Raw genomic sequence first — 12,329 nt, 5'->3', positions numbered from 1 at the left:
TATAAGTTTTAAATACTTAAGTATTTAAGTTTTTTTTTTTTAATTTCATACTGGTTACTACTAAACAGATCTGAAAGAACTTCATAAGTACTAAAGTATCTTTTCAAACTTTATCCTCCACTTTATTTAGATGGCACTTCATTCAGATCTTGTTTCCTCTTGGGAGGTACTGGATCTTACTCCCAAAATATTGATACATGACTTCCCTTCTTTCTACATACGATAAGTAGGAAGCATATGGCCTTGAAGAGCATTGGGACCAGTAAGGGGGTAAGAAAGTGAGAGCAAATACATGTACATTACAATATCTGGGAAGTACTGCCACATTTTTTATATGCCTTCCATAATGCATTTTGTCTTTTCAGTTGGATTAACAATCCCTGCAATACAGGCATCTTGTTGTCTCTCTATGGCACTTGGTATTCCATTGCACTGGACATTCGCTAATTATTTGTTAATTCACAACTGATGCAAACTAGAAAATGTAAAAAAATAAAGATATCCTACCTATCATGTGTCCATTTTCAAGGCTGCAAATAGCATAAAATGCTATCATGAATGTTTCATAGATAAACTGCCATGTGTAGCTTACACATACTGCTAATCTGGGAGTTATAAATCCGGAGAAAAATATAATGTAACAAAATGTTCTCAGCACTTACTTGCTTATAATAAATTGAGGAGTTACAACTTGGAAGGTATCTATAGTGTTTGCTAAATTTTCTGTTATTAAATATATTGTCAAGGGAATAAACCCTTTTGTTGCATAGTGTAAGAAAACAGATTTTTACAAGATGCCAAAAGGAAGGAAAGAGAGACAAAAGGATATTTGGTAAAATATCCTTTGTTAAAATGGCAATTGCCATTTCCCCTTTAATTTTACAGCTGTTAAATGAAAACAGAGACAACAAAAACTAGTTGTCATTAAAAATTTCAAACTATATATTTATACATACAACTATATAATATTGCCTTACTTAGCAATTCTTTTCACAATAGCTATATAAGATAATTCATAGAATTACCTCAAAGAGATCTCTAGCTGCTATAGTAAAAATTTAGAAAATAATTTAATTTCTCCACAAGACCATTTTCAATTATTACAAACTAGTTGACTGTGAACCCTAACCTAGCTAACAACATCCTGTGTTTACCAGTGCAATGCTTCAAGCAATGGGACCAGGTGGGGGGGGTTGGGGGCAAAATAGGTCATTAAGACTCTCTTTCTCTATCTCCGGGAGCCCATAAGAAGCAGAAACAAGAGCTGAGATGCAGCAACATCACCACCATCTTCAGACCAGACAAAGAAGGATACAGCTAGAAGCTATTGGCCAGCCTCTCTCTCTCTCTCTCTGGGTCCTGCCACCTTTACCTTCTCCCTACCCCATGAATGTTCCCCTATTACATCTACTCTGACAACTGCCATCACCCTCCATAGTCTAGGCTCCTATCATTTTTCTCTTGAACTAAGGCAGCGGCCTTCTACCTATCTAGACTCTCTGTCTCCCATCACTTTCCCCTTGACTGCCACTAGAGTGAATTTTCCATCAATCTACAGGCTTAAATTGCTTCATTCCATCAACTCCCTAATGCCTATAGCTCCTGAGGAACAGAAACACTGTCTTTCTCACTCCTATATCCCCCATTGCTAGTGTGGCTTCTGGCATACAGTAAGTTTTCAGTAAATGTTGGTTGAATAAATATAGAAAAAAGTATGACATGCAAACCCCTTAACAATCTGGCCCCATGTGATCTTCACAGCCTCGCTTACTACTATCCCTTCAAATGTTTCAGCAGTTCAGAATTGCTCTGTTTTCCCAAATACATGATGCATTTTCAAATTTTTGGTCTCTAATAGAGCAGAAATTTAAAAATATTTAAATATTTTAAAATATTTCTCACTCAAATATCAGTGAGAGTAACAGAACATGAGAGACACCTAACTCTGGGAAACGAACAAGGGGTAGTGGAAAGGGAAGTGGGCGGGGGGTTGGGGTGACTGGGTGACAGGCACTGAGGGGGGCACTTGAAGGGATGAGCACTGAGTGTTATGCTATATGTTAGCAAATTGAACTCCAATTAAAAAAATAAAAAATAAAATATTTCTCACTCAATTGTAACCTCCTAATTCATGTGGTGACATTCCAACTAATACACATTTAAGTGAATGAATGACTAACAACTCTCACGAAATACCTTGCCTCTATTCCTGCATCTCACTGGCAGGACTACTCTGTCAACACTGTTTCACCAGCCTCCTTCCTGTCTGGATTTTTATTTCACCATTTAATAATCTTAACTAAAATTAGCCATATGATCCTGAGCAAGACTCAGTTTCCTTATTTGTTTTTAAAAATGTCATTGGGAAACAGATTTTGGGATGATGTCAGCCTGGGTCTGTGTTTCTAATGTTACCGTTCTTGTTTCTCCTGCTTTTGAAAAAAGATTTTGGAAATAGAAAAACTAGACCATGTGCTCAAGAAACAGAAGGATAAACCAGCATTTATGAAACACTTGGTGTAAGGAGGAAGAGCAGAAAAAGAGACCAGAAAGGTAGGTTTGAGGTAGATTATGAATATACCCAGGTGTCGTGCTTCATCCAGTATCATTTAGCAACCAAAATAAATGGCTTATGGGGGAAGAGAGGTGTGTGTGTGTGTGTGTGTGTGTGTGTGTGTGTGCGCGCGCACGCGCCCATGCGTGCATACACACATTAGGTGGCTCACTGACTCACTGTTAAAGACAGAGGCAATCCTAACCTCATCTGTGATATTTAGTTCCCAAGGAAATCAAACAGAGCAGCCACTGGAGCACACACCTTGTTCACAACTCCAGGAGGACTGAGCTATGCAGAGAAACTTGACTTCTCTGACCAAGCTCAATGCTAAGACTGCCTAAGGGAGAACTAGAGCTGGAAGTCACTGAACCTCCCCAGCATTGAGAAGCACAATGCTTAGAGATCTCAAACCCTGCTCCACATAGGATTCAGCCCCCTGCCATGGCCTAGTGGATGGGAGAGGGCAAGAAGTTTATGGACCATACCTGAATAGGTGGCTCCTATTGAGACAGATTTAATGGCAGAAGAAATCTAATGAGAACTTTAATAAAAACATAATGACAACTCTTACATACTGTCTTCCAGAGGGGCTCACCAGTTTGCATTTCTACCAACAGTTTCAGAGGGTTCCCCTTTCTCTTCATCCTTGCCAATATCCATTGTTTCTTATGTTGTTATTTTTAGCCCTTCTGACTGGTGTGAGGTGATATCTCATTGCAGTTGTGATTTTTATTTTCCTGACGATGAGCAATACTCAGCATTTTTTCATGTGTCTGTTGCCACCTGGATGTCTGGAAAAATATCTCCCCATTTTTTAACAGGATTATTTGTTTCGGGGTATTGAGTTTTATAAGCTCTTTATGTACTTTAGATACTAATCCTTTATTAGATGTCATTTACAAGTATCTCCTCCCATTCCAAAGGTTGCCTTTTAGTTTTGGTGATTGTTTCCTTCACTGTGCAGAAGCTTTTTATTTTGATGAAGACAACTTCATTTCATTAGTTAAAAAATGAAGACTGTCAGGTGGATTCTAAAAGTCTAGGTATATCTACTCACCATGAAACACCTAAATCATAAAGATATAGAAAAGGGAAATATAAAAGGAAGAAAAATATTCCAGGAAAATACAGAGAACTAAATGAAATTCAAAGTATCATAAATCAAAATGTTGTAAGAAGTAGTAAAAAAGCATTACTTGAAGAGAAAGGCATAGCTTTACATACTCACATATTAAGAATAAAGTGTGAAGACTAAGGAACTTAAGTCAAACTGTAGAAGTTTGAAAAGAATAACAGAATAAAATCTAAGTTGAATGAAGATAATAAAAGCAGAAATTAATAACAGAAAATAAAGATAAAATGGAGAGGATCAATTAAGCTGAAAAATGGATATTTGTAAAAACTTATAAAATAGAAAATCTCTAGTAAGATTATCAAGAAAAAGAATAGACTAGATAATATTAGGAGTGATATGATGGATATAACTTTAAATAAAGAGAATTTTTTAGAGATTTTATTTATTTATTCATGAGAGACACAGAGAGGAGGCAGAGACACAGGCAAAGGGAGAAGCAGGCTCCATGCAGGGAGCCAGATGTAGGACTCAATCCCAGGACTCCAGGACCACACCCTGGGCCAAAGGCAGGTGCTAAACCGCTAAGCCACCCAGGCATCCCAAAGAGAATTTTTTTAGAGATTATAAAAATTTTATGACAGTAAATTTGAAATGTTAGATATATATCCTACTACAACTGTTTTAAGAAGTCAAATGGCTTCATCTTTTAAAATGGAATCAGAACTTTTTTCTTTTTTTTTTAAGATTGTATTTATTTATTCGTAAGAGACAGAGACAGAGAGAGAAAGGCAGAGACACAGAGGGAGAAGCAAGCTCCATGCAGGGAGCCCGATATGGGACTCGATCCTGGGACTCGATCCTGGGACTTGATCTTGAGACTCCAGGATCATGCCCTGGGCCAAAGGCAGGCGCCAAACTGCTGAGCCACCCAGGGATCCCCTGGAATCAGAACTTTAAAAACTCTTCACCAAGTTAATACCAAACCTAGGTAATTTGATATAATCAAATAATTTAGATGTTCCAATAATAATCAGATGTTCCAATTCTTTTTTTTTAAGATTTTATTTATTTATTCATGAGAGATACAGAGAGAGAGAAAGAGAGAGAAAGAAAGAAAGAGAGAGGCAGAGAAACAGGCAGAGGGAGAAGCAGGCTCCATGCAGGGAGCCCGATGTAGGACTCGATCCCAGGTCTCCAGGATCACACCCCGGGCTGAAGGCGGCTCTAAACCACTAAGCCACCAGGGTTGCCCTTGTTGTTCCAATCTTATACAAACTCCACCAGTGATCATAAAAAGGTATACTCTTCAATTTAGTCAGTGAAGTTACTATATAATATTGATATTCAAGCAAGACAAGGATAGTTCAAAGAAGAAAAATACAAGCCTACATCACCCATGAACATAGATGTAGAAATGTAAACAAAATATTAGCAAACCAAAGTATACCAATATCTATACCAAGTAGTATAGAAAAGATAATACATCATGATCAGACTGTGTTTATCCCAGAATGCAAAATCTATGAAATATATAAATATAATTTACCACACTAACAGATTAAAAGAGAAAAACACTATATGATAATTGTTGGGATTAGACTAAAAATGTTCACATTCTGGTTTACCACTTACTAACTGCAAGACCTTGGTTAAGTTACTTAATCCTTGTGATCATCAGTCTTCTCCACAATAAAATGAAGATACTGGGACACCTGCGTGGCTCAGTGGTTGAGCGTCTACCTTTAGCTCAGGTCATGATCCCGAAGTCTTGAGATCAAGTCCTACATCGGGCTCCCTGTGGGGAGCCTGCTACTCCCTCTGCCTATGTCTCTGCTTCTCTCTGTGTGTCTCTCATGAATAAATACAATCTTTTAAAAAATAAAATAAAATAAAATGAAGATACCATTAATATCTACCTCCTAGTCCTATGGTGAGAATCTATAAAGATAATCTGTGTCTGATACATTGTACCTGCTCCATCAACACTGGCTATATGCCTTTATTCCTCTTGTTACCATCTACTAGAATAGCAAACCCTGCCCAGGCTAAAAGGCCAACTCCATTTCCTCTTCTTTCATAAAGCTTTTATCATCACTCTCTTTAGCCTTCACTTATCTCCCTCTTCTATACAATACAGTAGTTCTTAACCATGTGAAGGAAGGGTAGAGAGTCACAGATGCCTTAGAAAATCCAATGGAGGGCAGCCCGGGTGGCTCAGCGGTTTAGCGCCGCCTTCAGCCCAGGGCCTGATCCTGGAGACCCGGGATCGAGTCCCTCGTCGGGCTCCCTGCATGGAGCCTGCTTCTCCATCTGCCTGTATCTGCCTCTCTCTCTCTCTCTTTCTGTCTCTCATGAATGAATAAATGAATGAATGAATGAATAAATAGAAAATCCAATGGAGGGAAAAAATGATCTATTCACAAAAATGAACATGCATATGCGCATGCATATGCACACATATTTGCATAAAACATCAGGGGATCCCTATCCCTCTGAAGCTCACCCATGGAACCCCAATTAAGAACTCTATCTTCAGGACACCTGCGTGGCTCAGCAGTTGAGTGTCTGCCTTTGGCTCAGGGTATGATCCCACAGTCCCAGGATGGAGTCCCACATTGGGCTCCCTGTGTGCAGTCTGCTTCTCCCTCTGTCTGTGTCTGCCTCTTGGTGTCTCTCATAAATAAACAAAATCTTTAATAAAAAAAAAAAAAAGGGGATCCCTGGGTGGCGCAGCGGTTTGGCGCCGGCCTTTGGCCCAGGGCGCGATCCTGGAGACCCCGGATCGAATCCCACATCAGGTTCCCGGTGCATGGAGCCTGCCTTCTCCCTCTGCCTGTGTCTCTGCCTCTCTCTCTCTCTCTCTCTCTCTCTCTGTGACTATCATAAATAAAAAAATAAAAATAAAAAAAATGCTCTAAAAAAAAAAAAAAAGAATTCTGTCTTCAAGTGTATGTTTCACCATCATCCACTCTTTCTACCTAAGACCATCTTAAAAGCACAGGATGCTACGTGGATCTAGAAGCAGCCTAGAGAGAAGCTAGTAAAGCTCAATTCATAGATAACATAACAGACACACAAAGGGGTGACATGACTTACCAAAGCCGCATAGAAGTAAGTATAGAATAGCAAAGACGGAGCCAGAACCTGTCTCCTGATTACCTCTCTAAATTTCTTTGCAAACGTGTATTTGAATAATTTATCTCCAACTCACAGAACTCTAAAATTGAGAAATTATATGTTAGCCCATTTTTCAGATGGAGTGATGATCCCTTGGGGAACCTGTCCCCACATAACCAGGCCAGAAATTACCAAAACTTACTTATTCCCATAATGATAGTTACTAAACATACCAGCAACATTATTATATTTTATTCTATTTCACCTTCCTGGTGTTGAAATTCTCTCACTAGCTTTATCTGAAGTGACACCAAACCAGGAAACACAAAACTGCCCCAATTTTACTATGGGAAGGAGTTAACTTTGAAGCTTTTTAAAAAACTTTCTCTACAAAGGTTTCAGTTGATTGTTTCAATCAAAAAACATCATCAGGTCTAGATCTTGGGCCCAGATAGACACAAATAAAGTCAATCCACAATCTTTCATCCTCAGATCTGACTTTATAAATCAAATATTTTATAAATATATCTTCTATCTTCTTCCCTATGAGACATTTTTCCAGTACAGCTAACAAACAGAAAAATGGCTTATATCCTGCTCATTCTCTACCCTCCCTTCCAATTCTCAAAGAAGTTTAATGGTAAGCAAAAATAATAATAATAATAACGTAAAAAAAAAAGAAAAGCATTGTAAGTAACCTACAGAACACAGCCTCCACATTATTAAAAACCTATTCACACTTGTAGTCAATCTCCTAATGCATGCAAAGAGCTGTTTCACTATGTGGAGTCATACAGCCAACCTAGGAAGTGAGATAATGACTCAGGAAGAGGGGGAGGTTTGTAAAATGGGATTTATGGGAAATCACAGGAAAACAATATTGGAATGTTTGAAGAGCACAGGTTTTAAACAAAAGAAAAGAATCTTAGAGATGAATGGTAATGGCCACCCAGTCAAAATCTTTCATTTTCCAGGCGAATAACTGAAGCCTGAAACCTAACTGTATCGCCTCTAAAATCCACAGGCTTTCCAGAGAAGGGAACCAGGGACTCACAATAAGAAGTCAGTTTGCCCAGCTGAAAATTCATACTATCTCAGATAATGAAGCAAGTAAAATAAATACTGGAAAATGCCAGGAACCTTATTTATACATTCTAAATATTAAGTCCTTCTTAGGCCTTGGGGGAAAGTACACACACCACAACTAACTGGATCCTCTGCATTACCAAGTGGCTCACAGGGACCTAGATGAGACTGCAGTGCACTTCTGGATGCTATCAAGGACACAGTGTCACACCTACTTGCCACAAGAGAGGTTTTTTTCCTCTGCTGTCTTTCTGTAGCAAGGAAAAATATCTCGACAAAGTGTAGACTACAGCATTTCCCCTATACGTGGTCACATTTTTAGAGTTTCTATTCATTGTTTTTAATTTTCATAGATGTAATCTAAAAAATAATAGGGTTAACAATGTTTAGAAATAATTCTGGGTTAAGAGGGACCAAGAATTAATGTTTATTTCACATAACAATAACTTTACTATGTACTCTTGACATTGCTTATGTGGGAAATTTAGCAGAAAAATTTTATTGGCAGATTAATATATGTTCATACATGATCTGTGATTGGAAAGACAAACTGAAATCTCCGTGGCAATGAAACTGCTTTCCTTAGGGGAAAGGAACTCATGCCTCAATAGCCTAATCTAGAGTAAATCTACTCTAAAGTCTTACAAAATTTGGTCTCACTCTATTAATCAAGAAAAACACAAAAAGATTTCTTGGTCATTGCAATTTTACTTTCATAAGTTAAAATATAATAAAAAATGGCTTTTTAAATAAATGGATCTAAATTTTGTTACTGGATTCTTTGAGTGCAAATATCCCTAAGATTCTGAAACTTCAGTTTTCCTTTTTAAATCAATCTTTCATTCTTTTTATTGAACATCTTACAAAGGTAAAATTTAAAGCCTAACACCAATCTCATTCCCTTGGGATTTACTGAAGACGTCTTATGAAGGAAAACCATCAGCCAGTGGTGCTCGTATCTTACAGGTGGTGGTAAGATTTTGGGAAATGCAATTTTCTTAGCAAACTGTATATGCCCATTTTTGAAAAACAGAAACCACTGTGTATTTTACAGATAGCAAATCAACTTAAGTCAATTTTAAAATGCTACCAGCATTTTTACTATCCTCAAATACAAAGTCCCCTCTAGGCAAATGTATAATGTTAGGTAGTTATTCTATCTGCTTTTATACTAACTACACAAAATCTTAATAATATAACTTCTATGTTCATTTGTAAAACAAAACAATGGGTTTCTGACTAAAACTGAAGCATATGAATGCACAGATTTTGTCTATGATTAAGAAATTTTCAAAATTAAATCTTCCCTTCAGGTACTTCCAAATTAAAATTATAAATCAGTGAAAATGAACCATGTGGAAATAACGTAAGCATTTTAAGGGCCCTTTTCTGCTATTTTATCAAATTACTAGCACATTGAACTTCCTAGACAAAAATGCTCAAAATAACTATGTTCACAGCAGGATTAAAGATTGAATCATCCCTAACAATTTCCGCTACCAGAAAGGGGCAATTGAGAAACATTCAGAAAGTAAATCTAAGTTAATGCAGCATCAAAAAAAAAGGGGGAGGGGGGAATACTTACAAAAATGTCTTACTGAACAAAGTAGTTATGTTTTGAGGGAACGTAAAGGTATTACTTTCACGCCTTTAACCTTCTTGCCCCTGACTGGGGAGAAAAAAAAAATCTCTATTAGTTCACTTTTCTTATTGAAATACTTCTCAATAGTTTCTAAAATAATATAATTGTTGACTGTTCTGTCCTATGCCTCATTTTTGCCTTTCTTGAGGAATGTTCTTAAGACTCTAGAAAGGTAACTAAGATAGAAAAATAGGAATGGGGAAGAGATATTTAGAAAACAAGCATAAGGAGCACTATCATACCATGGAATAAAGAGCTATTTGGAGCCAGCTCATGGCCATCCAAGACCAAGAATAACCATTATTTTGTTAGGCAGAGAAGAGAATTTATGAGAAGAGTGATTTTGCCAGATCAATAGAAGATAAATCCTCTGGACTGACCTGAAGAGGCAACATAAGGAAGGGACTGTAAGGATGCTCCCAGAATTGCTCCTTGGGCATCAGTCAGGGCCCTGGTAGGAAACAGGCAGCAGTCAAGCTGGGTAATTTAAGAAAGATCAACAAAGGGAATATTAAAAGATGTGAGTATGGTTTAAGGAAACTCACAGAGAGTAGTGACACAACAACAAGAGCCATGACAACTTGTAGGCCTGCATCAACCAGAGGAGAACTTTAGAGGAGCTGAGAGAGTATGGCTAAATGGAGGGAACTACCTGATTGGAACTACAGCCTTTCAGAGGAACCAGTCAACCCATGGCAATCTGCAGAGGGCAAGGGGCATACATGCCTTCACCTTAAACTCTTTACACTCTCTGAGCTTCTGTCATTGCTTCCTGCTAGCCACATCCAGCTGGAAGCCAAGGGCAGAGAGCAGAGTAGAGAGAAGATCTGGAGAAGTAGATGGAAGAGAACTGGTCTAGGGGTAAGGTAGTGATAGTGGGAATGAGAGAGATACAATACAGACACAAATTTAGCAGAACTTTAAGACTGATTTGGATTTGGAGTTGAGAAAAGTCAAGGATGACATCAGTTTCAAGCCTGAGTAACTAAACTAGAATGATGATAACATCAACTAAGACTGTTTTTACTAATCATTGTATTCCCAATGTCCAGCACAATACCTTGGGTATGAAAGGCCTTCCATAAACTTGTTGAGGAAAAAAAATGTGGATGGATGGGTGGATGACGGAAGAAGTAAATTTTCAGGAAGATGATGTGTAACGTAGTCTTAGACATACTGACTTCAGAGTATTGTGGAAAAGCCCACCAAGTGGTTGGAGATTTGAATCTGCAGCTCTGAAAAGGAAAGGAATAAAAATGTACCTCTAAGAACCATGTGGACAAGTGTGAATGAAATGGCAGAGAAGACAAACATAAGGAGCACTATCATATCATGGAATAAAGAGCTATTTGGGGCCAGCTCATGGCCCCAATATAAAGAGAAAAACAGAGTCTGATGACCAAACTTGGGATCTGTCTGCATTATGCATCAAAAGAAGGAAGAGAAACCAACAAAGAGAAAAGACAAAGGGGAAAAAAACAAAAAAAGATATACAACCATTTCGTGTATTGTTAAAATATATTCACATGTATTTGCACATCTTTGGTAGGCTTTTTCTTGACACTGCAAAATCTTGCCTAACATAAAGATGATAAAAATACAAGCGGGAGACCACCACTCACCTACTTGCCTCACTAAGATTTTTTTCAAGCCACAAATCCCAATCTTAATAATTTTGTTCACAATGAATCTAACAGCCAACATTAATCCTTTTTTTGAATTTAGAAAAGTCTATTTAATAGGTTTATTTGTTCAATCAGGTATTGAATACCTGTTATGTATCCAGAATTATCATTGGCAAAGTGGAAGTAAAAATCAGTCTCCCATCATAAGGAAATTAAAACTGACCTGGACTGAAAAAAACCATTCAGTATAAAACAATTAGAGTTCAAAAAGAGCTGACATATATAATTCAAACCAAATAGCATTTCATACAGTGAGAACTCACTGTTTACCATTTAACACCTGTTAACATTTGCTCTTTTTCTCCCCGAACTCTGAAGATTGACAGAGGAACTAAAATCCTGCAAATGTGACCTTCCTATTAAAAGCCCAAGTGCAAATTTCTCTTAACCTTTCTTTCTTCTCTACTGTTCCACACAATCTCAATAATCTTCATGTCTACTGTCTGGAATATGGCAATCATTCACATGTTTGTTGAAAGAATGAGTGAATGAATCAGAAACTAAGCCAAGTCCAGCACAGCCACATCAATGTCTGTAACACTCTCCTAGGTAAATCACAAAACCTTTTCTTTTAAGGGTCAAGGCTAGGTTCAAGGCAGTTACCTAATATGGCCTTTGGCCTGGCCTTGACCCCACAATACGAGTGGTATTAAAGACTTGGTGCTGAGTGTTAAGACAAAGGCAGAAAAAACCCTGCAAATCCTAGAACACTTTTTGTTTGTTTATAGCAGCTCTATTCATAACTGCCACCTAAAATACTTTTAGAAAAGAGGAAAAAAGGTTGCAGCATACTGTCTGATGCACAAAATGTGCTCACTAAATGCATGATGAGTGAATGAACAAAGGGAAGCTGAGGAAAGATAGTGAGCTACAGAAACCAAACTCAGGGGGGAGGTATGGTAGATGGGCTACGCCTAATGCCCCCTCTAGCTGAAACTCAACACAATCTATTTCCTAAGAGCTATTATGTCCATTTCCATGGGCTAATTTTCCAGCATAACCCTCTCTTTACAACTCCTAACTTCCCATTAAAAAACAAAACCAAACCTGTAAGCCACACAATCAGCACTGTGCCTCCTAAACGTGGTGTACATACTCATTACCCAGAGATTTTGTTAAAATGAAGGCTCTGAACCATTGCGCCTGGGTTGAGGCCAGAGACTCTGC

The 12,329-nt window shown here is 37.9% G+C and overlaps 1 protein-coding gene across 14 annotated transcripts in view; it reads right to left on the bottom strand.

Moving 5' to 3' along the window:
* CRH (corticotropin releasing hormone) overlaps positions 1-12,329 on the bottom strand; it is a 178,547-nt gene that overhangs the window by 162,007 nt on the left and 4,211 nt on the right. For 3 of the 14 annotated variants that reach the window (XM_041769123.1, XM_041769120.1, XM_041769125.1), the window contains exons 2-4: positions 10,538-10,712; positions 9,858-9,928; positions 9,421-9,504 (exon numbers count right to left, since the gene is read on the bottom strand). The exons of 6 other annotated variants lie outside the window; for them this stretch is intronic. The gene's annotated coding sequence lies outside the window, so the exon portion shown is untranslated. The remainder of the gene's footprint in view (positions 1-9,420; positions 9,505-9,857; positions 9,929-10,537; positions 10,713-12,329) is intronic. 5 more of the 14 variants (XM_041769124.1, XM_041769129.1, XM_041769128.1 and 2 more) reach the window with 4 other exon arrangements.

Source organism: Vulpes lagopus, chromosome 9 (genome assembly GCF_018345385.1).
Source record: "Vulpes lagopus strain Blue_001 chromosome 9, ASM1834538v1, whole genome shotgun sequence".
Lineage (NCBI taxonomy): Eukaryota > Metazoa > Chordata > Mammalia > Carnivora > Canidae > Vulpes > Vulpes lagopus.
The sequence above is the reverse complement of the archived record's forward strand: the minus strand, read 5'-3'. Positions and strand labels throughout refer to the sequence as shown.